Here is a 12,933-nt window from a genome sequence, read left to right on the forward strand (position 1 = left end):
TAACCTTACCTTTAAAGGAAAAAAATTATCTCTCTTACTGAAAATTTGCAACACTGGAGGACCCGAAATATTGTCTAATGATATCTGAATACAGCTCTTAAAAAATCTATCTTACATATCTCAGCACATTTACCTAGGTTGCTATTTATGCAAAAATAGACTGAGGCAGAAAACAAAATAACAGTGTAAATCAGAAGAAAAAGATAAATAAAAAATTAATTTTCCCTATTATTTTCTATTTATTTTCTGAGATATGGTTATTATTCTGTCTAATCAAGAGTGACAACTAATATAAGTAATGTGATAAATAGCTGCAAAAATTAAACATGATTTTATTAAGAATGTGTAACCTTTGCTAGAAACACAAAAGTAATTCAAGTTAACGATTTTTTTTACATGACGTGACAAGTTAAAAGATAAAATAATAATATTAATATATACAAAAAGGCCAATGATTTAGTTTAATTCCCCTCCAAGATGAGCACTCTTAACAGTAAAAATAGAAGGAAACATCTTTAATTTGAGTAAAATCGCCATAAAGTCATCATCAAAGTCATAGGTAAAGTTAAAATTAAAAATATTTTTAAATAAAAAAGAGAAACATAAGGATATTATTGTCACTAATACTAGTCAAAATTGAAGTGGATGCCCTAGATAAGGCAGTATGGTAAGAAAAAAGAAAAATTACAATACGAAAATTGGAATGAAAATAACACACTGTCTCTATTTTGGACCATATGGTAGGATACTCTAAAGGAATGAAAACTCTAAAAGAAACCACTGAAAATCTATTAGATTACAAGAGATCAGTGAGGAATCTCAACAGAATTCAATGTTAAAATTTCAGTTTCTCCAGAAATAAGTAGAAAATCTATGTATAGAGGATCTGATTTATCAGAGCAATACAAACTACAAAATGCCTGTAGATAAACTTGATTAAAATTGTTCAAAAAGTATCTAAAGCAACCTATACATGATTTTAAAGAATATGATAAATAAAATAATTTAGAGGCATGCTTTATTAGAAAAAATGATTTAATATTGAAAAGGCTTCAATGCTCAAGATAATCTAGAAATTGAGTCAATCTCAAATTCAAACAGAAATCTTTTTAATGCAACTGACAAGCAAATTCCAGCCTTCATCTGGAGAAAAAATTCATGGCAATTGTTTAAAAAATTGGGAAATAACAAAAATGATGGACTTGTTCCAACAGATTAAAAATATATTATAAAACCAGGGTAATTAAATTAGTAAGGCATTGGTATAGGAATAAATAGAAACTCAATGAAGCATTATAGACAGTATTAAAATGGACCCAAGTATGACAAAAGGGTATTCAAATTAATGGGAGAAATGAAGAACTATAATAAATGCTGCTGGGAAATTTGGCTATCTTTTGGACTAAAAATTTAGATCAAACCATACAAAAATTAATTTTAAAAAAGCTATGAAGAATTTGAATAAAGGGTGATCTGTGAAATGGAAATGATACTATACTTCAGGGTTTTGCTGAGGCTTAAGTTGATCAATACATGTAATGCATCTAAAATATAGTAAGATTTCACTGTTCTTCTCACTATTATTATTTATAGCATCTTGGTTTTGTGTCTTGCTTATGAATATTTACTCTCATGGCAATAGGAGCAGTTTCCTCAGATATTTTATACTAACACTTCTCCAACTTGGACAATGACACTAGAAATTGAATGCAGGTGGTCTGATCTAGAATTTTTTTCTTAGTCACTAGTCTTCACTACCTCCTTAGGTTGACTACAAAAGTAAGTAAAACAAAAACTTCCATATATAAAATGCTACAATAATCAAAGTTTAAAAGATAAATGACCATCTTGTCTTAGGAAAAGTATGTGCAATGTTTAGAACAGTAAAATAATTAAAAGTCACAATGTGTATGGGGCACTTATAAATCTAAAAGAAAAAAAATACTTGAAACATTGACAAAGAATACAAACATACAATTTAGAGGGTTAATATAAATAAAATGTCAAGCTTACTTGTAGACAGGAAATGTAAAATGAAACAGTAATGAGATCCTGTTTTTAACCCGAACCACAAAACTAAAAATTGATATTGTCAAGTGCTGCCAGGAGTATAGTCAAATGGATACTTTAATATACACTTTTTGGGAATTTAGTGTAGTGCAGCATTTTTGAAATGCAAACAGATTTTGCTAGCAAAATTTTGTGTACTTATCTTTCACCAAATCAATACTAAGTATCTGTGTGAGATCAATAGCATATAGGTACAACAATTTACAACATTTGCTTTTAATGCTTTCTTTGGAAAAGGGAAAAATTAGAAATATATTTCAACAGGGAAAAGATTATATATCACTTACAGTACTAAAATACTATTCAACACTAGCTATCATTTAAAGGAAAAGAGATGGATCTATATATACTGCAGCAAAAAGTTCCCAAGGCACATTGGCAAATTAATTTGTATTTAGCATGGTCTAACCTGTGTGTAATTGGACTCAGTTTAAGAGGACAGAGAAATTGGGGAGAAATTTTTGAAAGAAAACAAGAAGACAATACAGCCCTAAGAGTGTAAACCCCAAAACAGAGCTTCAAGATACAGAAAACAATATATGACTAATTAATTTTCTCCAAGGGAGCCAAGAATATACAATGGGGAGAGAATAGTCTCTTCACTAAATGCTGTTAGGAAAACTGGACCGCCACCTGCTGAAGAATGATACTGGAACCCTATCTTATACCATTCACAAAAATCAGTTCGAAATGTATTAAAGACTTGAATCTGAGACCTGAAACTGTAAAATTTCTAGAAGAAAACGGAGGGATAAACTCTTCAACATTAATCTTGGCAATGATTTTTAGATCTGACACCATAAGCAAATGCAACAGAAGCAAAAATAAACAAGTAGGACTACATCAAACTAATGAGCTTCTGTTCAGCAAGGGAAACCATCAACAAAATGAAAAGGCAATCTATGGAATGGGAGAAAATATTTTCAAACCACATATCTGATAAAGAGTTAATATCCAAAATGTACAAGGAATTCATATAACTCAATAACAAGAACAACAGTAAAAACTCCAAATAACCCAATTAAAAATGGGTAAAAGACTTGAATAGAAAGTTTTCCAAAGAGGACATACAGGGACTTCCCTGGTGGTGCAGTGGTTAAGAATCTGCCTGCCAATGCAGGGGACACGGGTTCGACCCCTTTTCTGGGAAGATCCCACATGCTGCAGAGCAAACTAAGTGCATGCACCACAACTACTGAGCCTGCGTGCCACAACTACTGAAGCCTGCATGCCTAGGGCCTGTGCTCCACAACAAGAGAAGCCATTGAAATGAGAAGCCCATGCACCACAAAGAAGAGTAGCCCCCACTCACCACAACTAGAGAAAGCCCATGCGCAGCAACAAAGACCCCACGCAGACATAAATAAATAAATAAATAAATAAATAATTTTATTGAAAAAAAGAAGACATACAAATGGCCAACAGAAACATGTAAAAGTGCTCAATATCACTGATCATCAGGGAAATGCAAATCAAAACTACAATGAGATATCAACTCACACCTGTTAAGATGATTTTTGTCAAAAAGAAAACAGACAAGTGTTGGCTAGGATATGCAGAGAAAGGAACTCTTGCACACTGTCACTGAAGTATAAACTGATATAGCCAGTATAGAAAACAGCATGGTGTTTCCTCTAAAAATTAAAGATAGAACTACCATATGATCCAGCAATCCCACTTCTGAGTATATATCCAAAGAGAATGAAACGATTGCTTTAAAGTAATCTCTGAACTCCCATGTTCATTGTAGCATTGTCACATTAGCCAAGGTATGGAAACAATCTATGTGTCTGTCAATGGATGAATGGATCAAGAAAAGATGATTATAAATATACAGTAATGGAATATTATTCAGCTTTAAAAAGAATAAAATCCTGCCATGTGCAACAACATGGGTGAACATGGAGGACTACTTTGCCAATAGAATTGACAACCTGGAAGAAATGAACAAATTCTTAGAAATTCACAACCTGCCAAGACTGAATCAGGAAGAAATAGAAAATATGAACAGACCAATCACAAGCACTGAAATTGAAAGTGCGATTAAAAATCTTCCAACAAACAAAAGCCCAGGACCAGTTGGCTTCACAGGCAAATTCTATCAAACATTTAGAGAAGAGCTAACACCTATCCTTCTCAAACTCTTCCAAAATATAGCAGAGGGAGGAAGACTCCCAAACTCATTCTACGAGGCCACCATCACCCTGATACCCAAACCAGACAAGGATGTCACAAAGAAAGAAAACTACAGGCCAATATCACTGACGAACATAGATGCAAAAATCCTCAACAAAATACTAGCAAACAGAATCCAACAGCACATTAAAAGGACCATACACCATGATCAAGTGGGGTTTATTCCAGGAATGCAAGGATTCTTCAGTATATGCAAATCAATCAACGTGATACACCATATTAACTAACTGAAGGAGAAAAACCATTTGATCATCTCAATAGATGCAGAGAAATCTTTCGAAAAAATTCAACACCCATTTATGATAAAAATCCGGCAGAAAGTAGGCATAGAGGGAACTTTCCTCAACATAATAAAGACCATATATAACAAACCCACAGCCAACATCATCCTCAATGGTGAAAAGCTGAAAGCATTTCCACTAAGATCAGGAACAAGACAAGGTTGCCCACTCTCACCACTCTTATTCAACATAGTTTTGGAAGTTTTAGCCACAGCAATCAGAGAAGAAAAGGACATAAAAGGAATCCAAATCGGAAAAGAAGAAGTAAAGCTGTCACTGTTTGCAAATGACATAATACTATACATAGAGAATCCTAAAGATTCTACCAGAAAACTACTAGAGCTAATCAATGAATTTGGTAAAGTAGCAGGATACAAAATTAATGAACAGAAATCTCTGGCATTCCTATACACTAATGACGAAAAATATGAACGTGAAATCAAGAAAACACTCCCATTTACCATTGCAACAAAAAGAATAAAATATCTAAGAATAAACCTACCTAAGGAGAAAAAAGACCTGTATGCAGAAAATTATAAGACACTGATGAAAGAAATTAAAGATGATACAAATAGATGGAGAGATATACCATATTCTTGGATTGGAAGAATCAACATTGTGAAAATGACTCTACTACCCAAAGCAGTCTACAGATTCAATGCAATCCCTATCAAACTACCACTGACATTTTTCACAGAACTAGAACAAAAAAATTCACAATTTGTATGGAAACACAAAAGACCCTGAATAGCCAAAGCAATCTTGAGAATGAAAAACGGAGCTGGAGAAATCAGGCTCCCTGACTTCAGACTATACTACAAAGCTACAGTAATCAAGACAGTATGGTACTGGCACAAAAACAGAAAGATAGATCAATGGAACAAGACAGAAAGCCCAGAGATAAACCCATGCATATATGGTCACCTTATCTTTGATAAAGGAGGCAGGAATGTAGAGTGGAGAAAGGACAGCCTCTTCAATAAGTGGTGCTGGGAAAACTGGACAGGTACATATAAAAGTATGAGATTAGATCACTCTGTAACACCATACACAAAACTAAGCTCAAAATGGATTAAAGACCTAAATGTAAGGCCAGAAACTATCAAACTCTTAGAGGAAAACATAGGCAGAACACTCTATGACATAAATCACAGCAAGATCCTTTTTGACCCACCTCCTAGAGAAATGGAAATAAAAACAAAAATAAACAAATGGGACCTAATGAAACTTAAAAGCTTTTGCACAGCAAAGGAAACCGTAAACAATATGAAAAGACAACCCTCAGAATGGGGGAAAATATTTGCTAATGAAGCAACTGACAAAGGATTAATCTCCAAAATTTACAAGCAGCTCATGCAGCTCAATAACAAAAAACAAACAACCCAATCCAAAAATGGGCAGAAGACCTAAATAGACATTTCTCCAAAGAAGATATACAGACTGCCAACAAACACATGAAAGAATGCTCAACATCATTAATCATTAGAGAAATGCAAATCAAAACTACAATGAGATATCATCTCACACCAGTCAGAATGGCCATCATCAAAAAATCTAGAAACAATAAATGCTGGAGAGGGTGTGGAGAAAAGGGAACACTCTTGCACTGCTGGTGGGAATGTGAATTGGTACAGCCACTATGGGAACAGTATGGAGGTTCCTTAAAAAACTACAAATAGAACTACCATATGACCCAGCAATCCCACTACTGGGCATATACCCTGAGAAAACCATAATTCAAAAAGAGTCATGTACCAAAATGTTCATTGCAGATCTATTTACAATAGCCTGGAGATGGAAACAACCTACGTGTCCATCATCAGATGAATGGATAAAGAAGATGTGGCACATATATACAATGGGATATTACTCAGCCATAAAAAGAAACGAAATTGAGCTATTTTTAAGGAGGTGGATGGACTTAGAGTCTGTCATACAGAGTGAAGTAAGTCAGAAAGAGAAAGACAAATACCATATTCTAACACATATATATGGAATTAAAAACAAAATGTCATGAAGAACTTAGGGGTAAGACAGGAATAAAGAAACAGACCTACTAGAGAATGGACTTGAGTATATGGGGAGGGGGAAGTGTAAGTTGTGACAAAGCGAGAGAGTGGCATGTACATTTATACACGACCAAACGTAAAATAGATAGCTAGTGGGAAGCAGCCGCATAGCACAGGGAGATCAGCTCGGTGCTTTGTGACCACCTAGAGGGGTGGTATAAGGAGGGTGGGAGGGAGGGAGATGTAAGAGGGAAGAGGTATGGGAACATATGTATATGTATAACTGATTCACTTTGTTATAAAGCAGAAACTAACACACCATTGTAAAGAAATTATACTCCAATAAAGATGTAAAAAAAAAAAAAGCGGTACTGGCAGAAGGATAGACATACAGACTAACGAAATAGAGTAGAGAACTCAGAAATAAATCTTAACATACATAATCAATTGTTATTTCACAAGAGTGCCAAGACCATTCAGTGGGGAAAGGACAGTCTCTTCAATGAATGGTGCTAGGAAAACCAGTTATTCAAACACAAAAGAGTGAAGTTGGAATCATACCTTAGACCATATACAAAAATTAACTAAAAATGGATCAAAGACCTAAATGTAAGATTTAAAAATATAAAACTCTCAGAAGAAAACACAGGAAAAAAACTTTACGATATTGGATGTGGCGATGATATTATGGGTATGACACAAAAGCACAGGTAACAAAAGATCAAATAGATGAATTGGACTTTATTAAAACTAAAATTGTTGTGTATCAAAGGGCACTATGAAGTGAGTGAAAAAGACAACCCACAGAATGGGAGAAAATATTTGTATGTCATCTATCGAATAAGGAATTAATGAACAGATTATATAGAGAACTCCTAAAACTCAGTAACAATGAAACAACACAATTAAAAAATGAGCAAAGGACTTGAGTAGACATTTCTTCAAAAAGGAGGTATCTAGAATAAGCAAATTCGTAGAGACAGAAAGAAGAATAGAGATTACCAGGAACTCAGAGAGGAGAGAATGGAGAGTTGTTTCATGGGTACAGTGTTTCTGTTTGGGATGATAAAAATTCTGGAAATATTGGTGCTGGTTACCAAACATTATGAATATACTTAATACCCCTAAATGGTATACCTTAAAATAGTTAAAATGGTACATTTTATGTAATATATGCTTTACCAGAATAAAAAAAGAAAAAGAAAAAAATATATTACTAGATAAACAGAATTTGTGAGAATTCATTACTAGCTGACCTGCTCTACTAAAACTACAAAGGAAGTTCTGCACGGTTAAAAAAATGATACCAGGTGGTAACTTAAATATACGAGAAAGAATGAAGATGATCAGACATGGTAGCAAGTAGGTAAATATAAAATTGTGTGTGTAGAAATGTTTTATATTTATATATGGGTATATATATCCTTTTTCATTAAATATAAGATTGTGTAAAGCAGTAATTATAATGTTATACTGTTGAGTTTACAACAAATATAGATGTAATCTATATTTATTATATAGCAATATCACAAAAGACGGAAGAGGGAAATAGGGCTACATTGCAACACCATTGCTATATTTTATCAGAATTAAGTCAATATTAATGTGAAGTAGATTTTGGGTAGCTAAGATATGAAATGTAATTCTGAGAAAAACCACTAAGAAAATAAATGAAAAAATGGTTAAAAGATCAATAAAAGAATTTAAAGTTACATTAAAAATGTCTCTAACACAAAACAAGTCAGCAAGAGTAGCAGACGAACAAAAAAGAGATGGGACAAATATAAAACTAATAGTAAAAAAGTAGAAGTAAATCCAACCATATCTAGAATTCCATTAAATGAGAGAATGAGAGTGGAGTAAACACTTTGATCAAAAGGCAGAATTTTTAGACTGGACATAAAGTAAAATACAACCAAATGCTGTATACAAGACACACTTTAGCTTCAAAGAAATGAAACATTCCCCAGAGAAACTTGCCTCATAAAATCGTGGATTCTGAGTTTATTTGCCGTTAAGTATTCCTTTAGCTAGGGACAATTTGCTAAGGTTATTCTGAATATCATATATTTTCTAGAGCAAATGTAATTATTCCAATTGGCAAATATAGACCAGTTCACTTTCTTTCCCTTTTTCCCTAGGGGAGTCCCCCAGTAAAAGGAGTAAATAGGTCTCAGCACTGCTGCTTTAACTCTTTCCTCTGCCTGTGACAAATTTTTCTTGGGTTGAGTGGAATTGCCTACAGAGAAGCTTAGCTTTGCAATAACTTTCCGTTCAATGCTAACCTTCCTGATTAATATTTTTAAACTTTGTTCTATGAGCCTCCTATTTTTCAGAGAATTATTTTTTATTCCTTGCCTTCCATTTTGGTCGTTTAATTATTGTTAAGTGTATTATTTTCATACCTACCGTCTAGTTCCTTGAGTACAAATGTGGTTTCCATAATCTGAATTTCTACTGCTTTAGTGTTATAATTTTACTATTTCTAATAATAATTCAAGTTCTGCTATTAAGAAATAATTTTTGTATTCTTGTTATAAAGGTATCTTTTCAAATGTTCCCTAAGGATTACAGTCATTTTCTTAAATCTTCAATTATGTTCTCAGAATGGGATTGACTTCTATGATACTTTGTTTTGTTCCCCCCTTATTTACTTAAAAAATTTAATAAACTTTTTATTATAGAGTACTTTTAGATTTACAGAAGAGTTTGCAAAACTAGTACAGGTTTCTCACATACCACACACAAAGTTCTCCTTACTATTTTTTTTTAATATTTATTTATTTATCTTTGGCTGTATTGGGTCTTCGTTGCTGTCCGTGGGCTTTCTCTAGTTGTGGCAAGCAGGGGCTACTCTGTTGCAGTGCCTGGGCTTCTCATTGCAGTGGCTTCTCTTGCTGTGGAGCACGGGCTCTAGGCGCGCGGGCTTCAGTAGTTGTGGCACACGCTCTCAGCAGTTGTGGCTCGCGGGCTCTAGAGTGCAGGCTCAGTAGCTGTGGCTCACGGGCTTTGTTGCTCTGCGGCATGTGGGATCTTCCCAGACCAGGGCTTGAACCCGTGTTCCTTGCATTGGCAGGTGGATTCTTAACCACTGTGCCACTAGAGAAGCCCTCCCCTTACCATTAATATCTTACATTAGCATGGCAAATTTTTCATAATGAATGAGCTTATTTTGATAGATTATCATAAACCAAAGAGCATATTTTATTCAGATTTATTTAGTTTTGATTTTTTTGTATACTTGAGGATTTCATCCAGGTTATCACACTATATTTAGGTGTCATGTCTCTTTTGTCTCCTCATCTCTATGACAGTTTCTCAGACTTTCCTTGTTTTTGCACAATGGGCATTTTTATCAATTGTGATATACTATACATAACATGCAAATTACCATTTTAAAATCATTTCAGTGCAAATTCACTGATATTAAGTACATTTGCATTGTTATGCAACCATCACCACTATCCATTGCCAGGACTCTTCCATCATCACAACCTGAAACTTTGTACCTATTAAACAATAATTCCCTGTTCTCATCTCTGTTCAGCTCCTGGCAACTACAGTTCTACTTCCCATCTTTGCAAACTTGCCTATTCTCAATACCCCATAAAAGTGGAATCATACAATATTTGACCCTTTGTGTCTGGCTTATTTCACCTAGCATAATGTTTCCAAGATTCATCTGTGCTGTAACATGTATTAGAATTTCATTACTTTGGAAGACTGAATAATATTCCCTTGTATGTATATACCACAGTGGTTATCCCATCATTTGCTGACAAACCTTTTGTTTATTGTGAATATTTCTATTATAAACATTTGTGTACAAATATCTGCTTGAATCCTTACTTTCAATTATTTTGGGTAAATACCTAGAAGTGGAATTGCTGGATTATATGGCAAGTCTATGTTTATTTTTTGAAGAACTGCTATTATGTCTTCCATTGTGCCTGTACTATTGTGTATTCCCACCAGCAATGCACAAGGGTTCCGATTTCTCCACATTCTAGCTAACGTGTTATTTTCGGCTTTTTGGATAATGGCTATTCTAATGGGTGTAAAGTAGTAACTCATTATGGTTTTGATTTGCATTTTCGTAATGATTAATAATCTTGAGTATCTTTTCATGTGCTTATTGGCCATTTGTATACCTTCTTTGTAGAAATGTCTATGCCAATCCTTTGTTCATTTTTGAATTGAGCTGTTTGTTTTCATGCCGAGTTTTAGGAATTCCTTATGTATGCAAGACGTTTATTCCTTATCAGTTGTAAGATTTACAAATAGTTTCTCTCATTATGTGGGTTGCCTTTTTATTCTCTTAAAAGTATCCTTTGATGCTGAGGTTTCAATTTTGATGAAGTCCAATTTACCTATTTTAATTTTTGTTGCTCATGCTTTTGGTATCATATCGTAAAAATCATCACCAAATCCAGTGTCATGAAGATATTCCCCTGTTTTCTTCAGAGTTTTATAATGTTAGCTCTCATGTTTAGATCTTGATACATTTTGAGTTAACTTTCACACAGTGTGAGTTATGGGTAACTCATCATTGTTTTGCAGTGGATATCCAGTTTTCTAACCATCATCTGTTGAAAAGATTGTCCTTTATCCCATTGAATGGTCTTGACACCCTTGTCAAAAATCATTTGACCATGTATATGTGTGCTTATTTTTGAAATTTCTATTCTATTGTGCTTTTTCTATATATCTTTATGGCAGCTACCACATGGCTTGATTACTGTACCTGCCATCTCCTATTTAGTTTTCAGTATGGACTTTTAAAAAGATGTTTTAGTATTTAGTATTTCTTCCATATTCTCTCTCCGTAAGTGCAGTAGTCCATCAGGAGACAGTCCACTTGAAACACAGACTTAACTAAAGCATATATTCCTTGAGTTAGGTGATACGGATTATATATTCTGCTCCTGGATAGTTCTACAGTCAAGGTAAAGTTAGGGCTGTAAGACAGCCAGGTTTGTCTCCTATTTATGACTGAGTCACTTCTCCTTGATGCTGGGTGTGATCATCCCATCCCTCGTGGTCTGCCTCAGCGTGTGGTTGGCCCTGTTAGTCCACTTCTCCAATGTCACACAGCCTGTTCGTATCCTCTTAATGTAGATGTGTAAGGGTAGAACTATGCTTCAGATGTTTTTACAACCAATGTTTGGTTTTGGAAAAGTGAAAAATTTTAGTTGTGCTCTTGGTTGTATGTTTTAACAGATCCCATAGGTGTGGAATGCCTCATGATTTCAGGAACATTCTCAATGGTTGCCATTAGTTTTGGGTTCTGTAAGGGATTTTTAACTTTCCAGAAGCTTTTTTGTGCATTTAATTAAACACTGAAGAACTGAGTCCTCACATACTTTTACTATACTATCCTCTCAGAAGTCCTCTCACGTGTTCTTGTTAAGACTGTCATTTATCACTGCTCTAGATTACATATTATAGAAAGAGTAACCGAAATACACACAAAAAGAACCATGTTCTTTTTCATTTACAGTAACTCTGGTGTTTTGTACTTTCAGTTGGCAGCAATGGGGAATTTTGGAATGAGTTATACTTTACACTTTTCTGGTTGTCCATTTGGTTACTGTTATTTGATTGGACTATTATATATTTTTGTATACATTAAAAATGAACCATTTCCTGAGGGTAGCTTACTACAATATAAAGTCAAGTTAGTCCCTCTTCTGTGCTACCATAATGCCTGGTAAAGCAATCTATGATTGCACTGACCACACTGATATATAGAACATGAGCTCCTTGACACATTTACCCTGGTCTTATTCATTTTTGTAAACCAACAGAAATTAACATGCAGCAAGTGAAAAATAAACGTACATTGAACTCATTTATTGCACAGAGAGCTATTCCATCTTTTCTGTATAACATGCATAGAGATGGGCAATGAAAATAGAACAGTAAGAAAGATACGTGATCTCTATACTCACTGAGGTTATACTTTAAATGGGGTATATTTGGTTAAATACAATCACCAAATAAACACGACATTTCAACTCATGCTATGAAGAAAAAGAGCAAGATGTTTAAGAGTAGATAATAGGGACTCATTTTGTTTGAGGGAAGAATGAATGAATACATTTACTGACCCAGTTGTAATGTGGTTATACAGATTCATATTGACAATTGGATATGACCATTTAAAAAAACAAAATAGGAATCGGCCAAGATGAGTTCAATTGCTCAGAGTGAGACAGGGAGTTTCATAAGTGCAATTAATTGGCAAAAGGTGTAAAATTAATGAAGGTCATTTAAGGGAAGCTGGATGATCTTCTTAAGAGTTCTGTACCCTAAATTGGCCACCCTTGGCATAGTGCGATTGTTCCAGTGGTTCTTTGGTTGACTGGGCACAGACC

Source organism: Tursiops truncatus, chromosome 14 (genome assembly GCF_011762595.2).
Source record: "Tursiops truncatus isolate mTurTru1 chromosome 14, mTurTru1.mat.Y, whole genome shotgun sequence".
NCBI lineage: Eukaryota > Metazoa > Chordata > Mammalia > Artiodactyla > Delphinidae > Tursiops > Tursiops truncatus.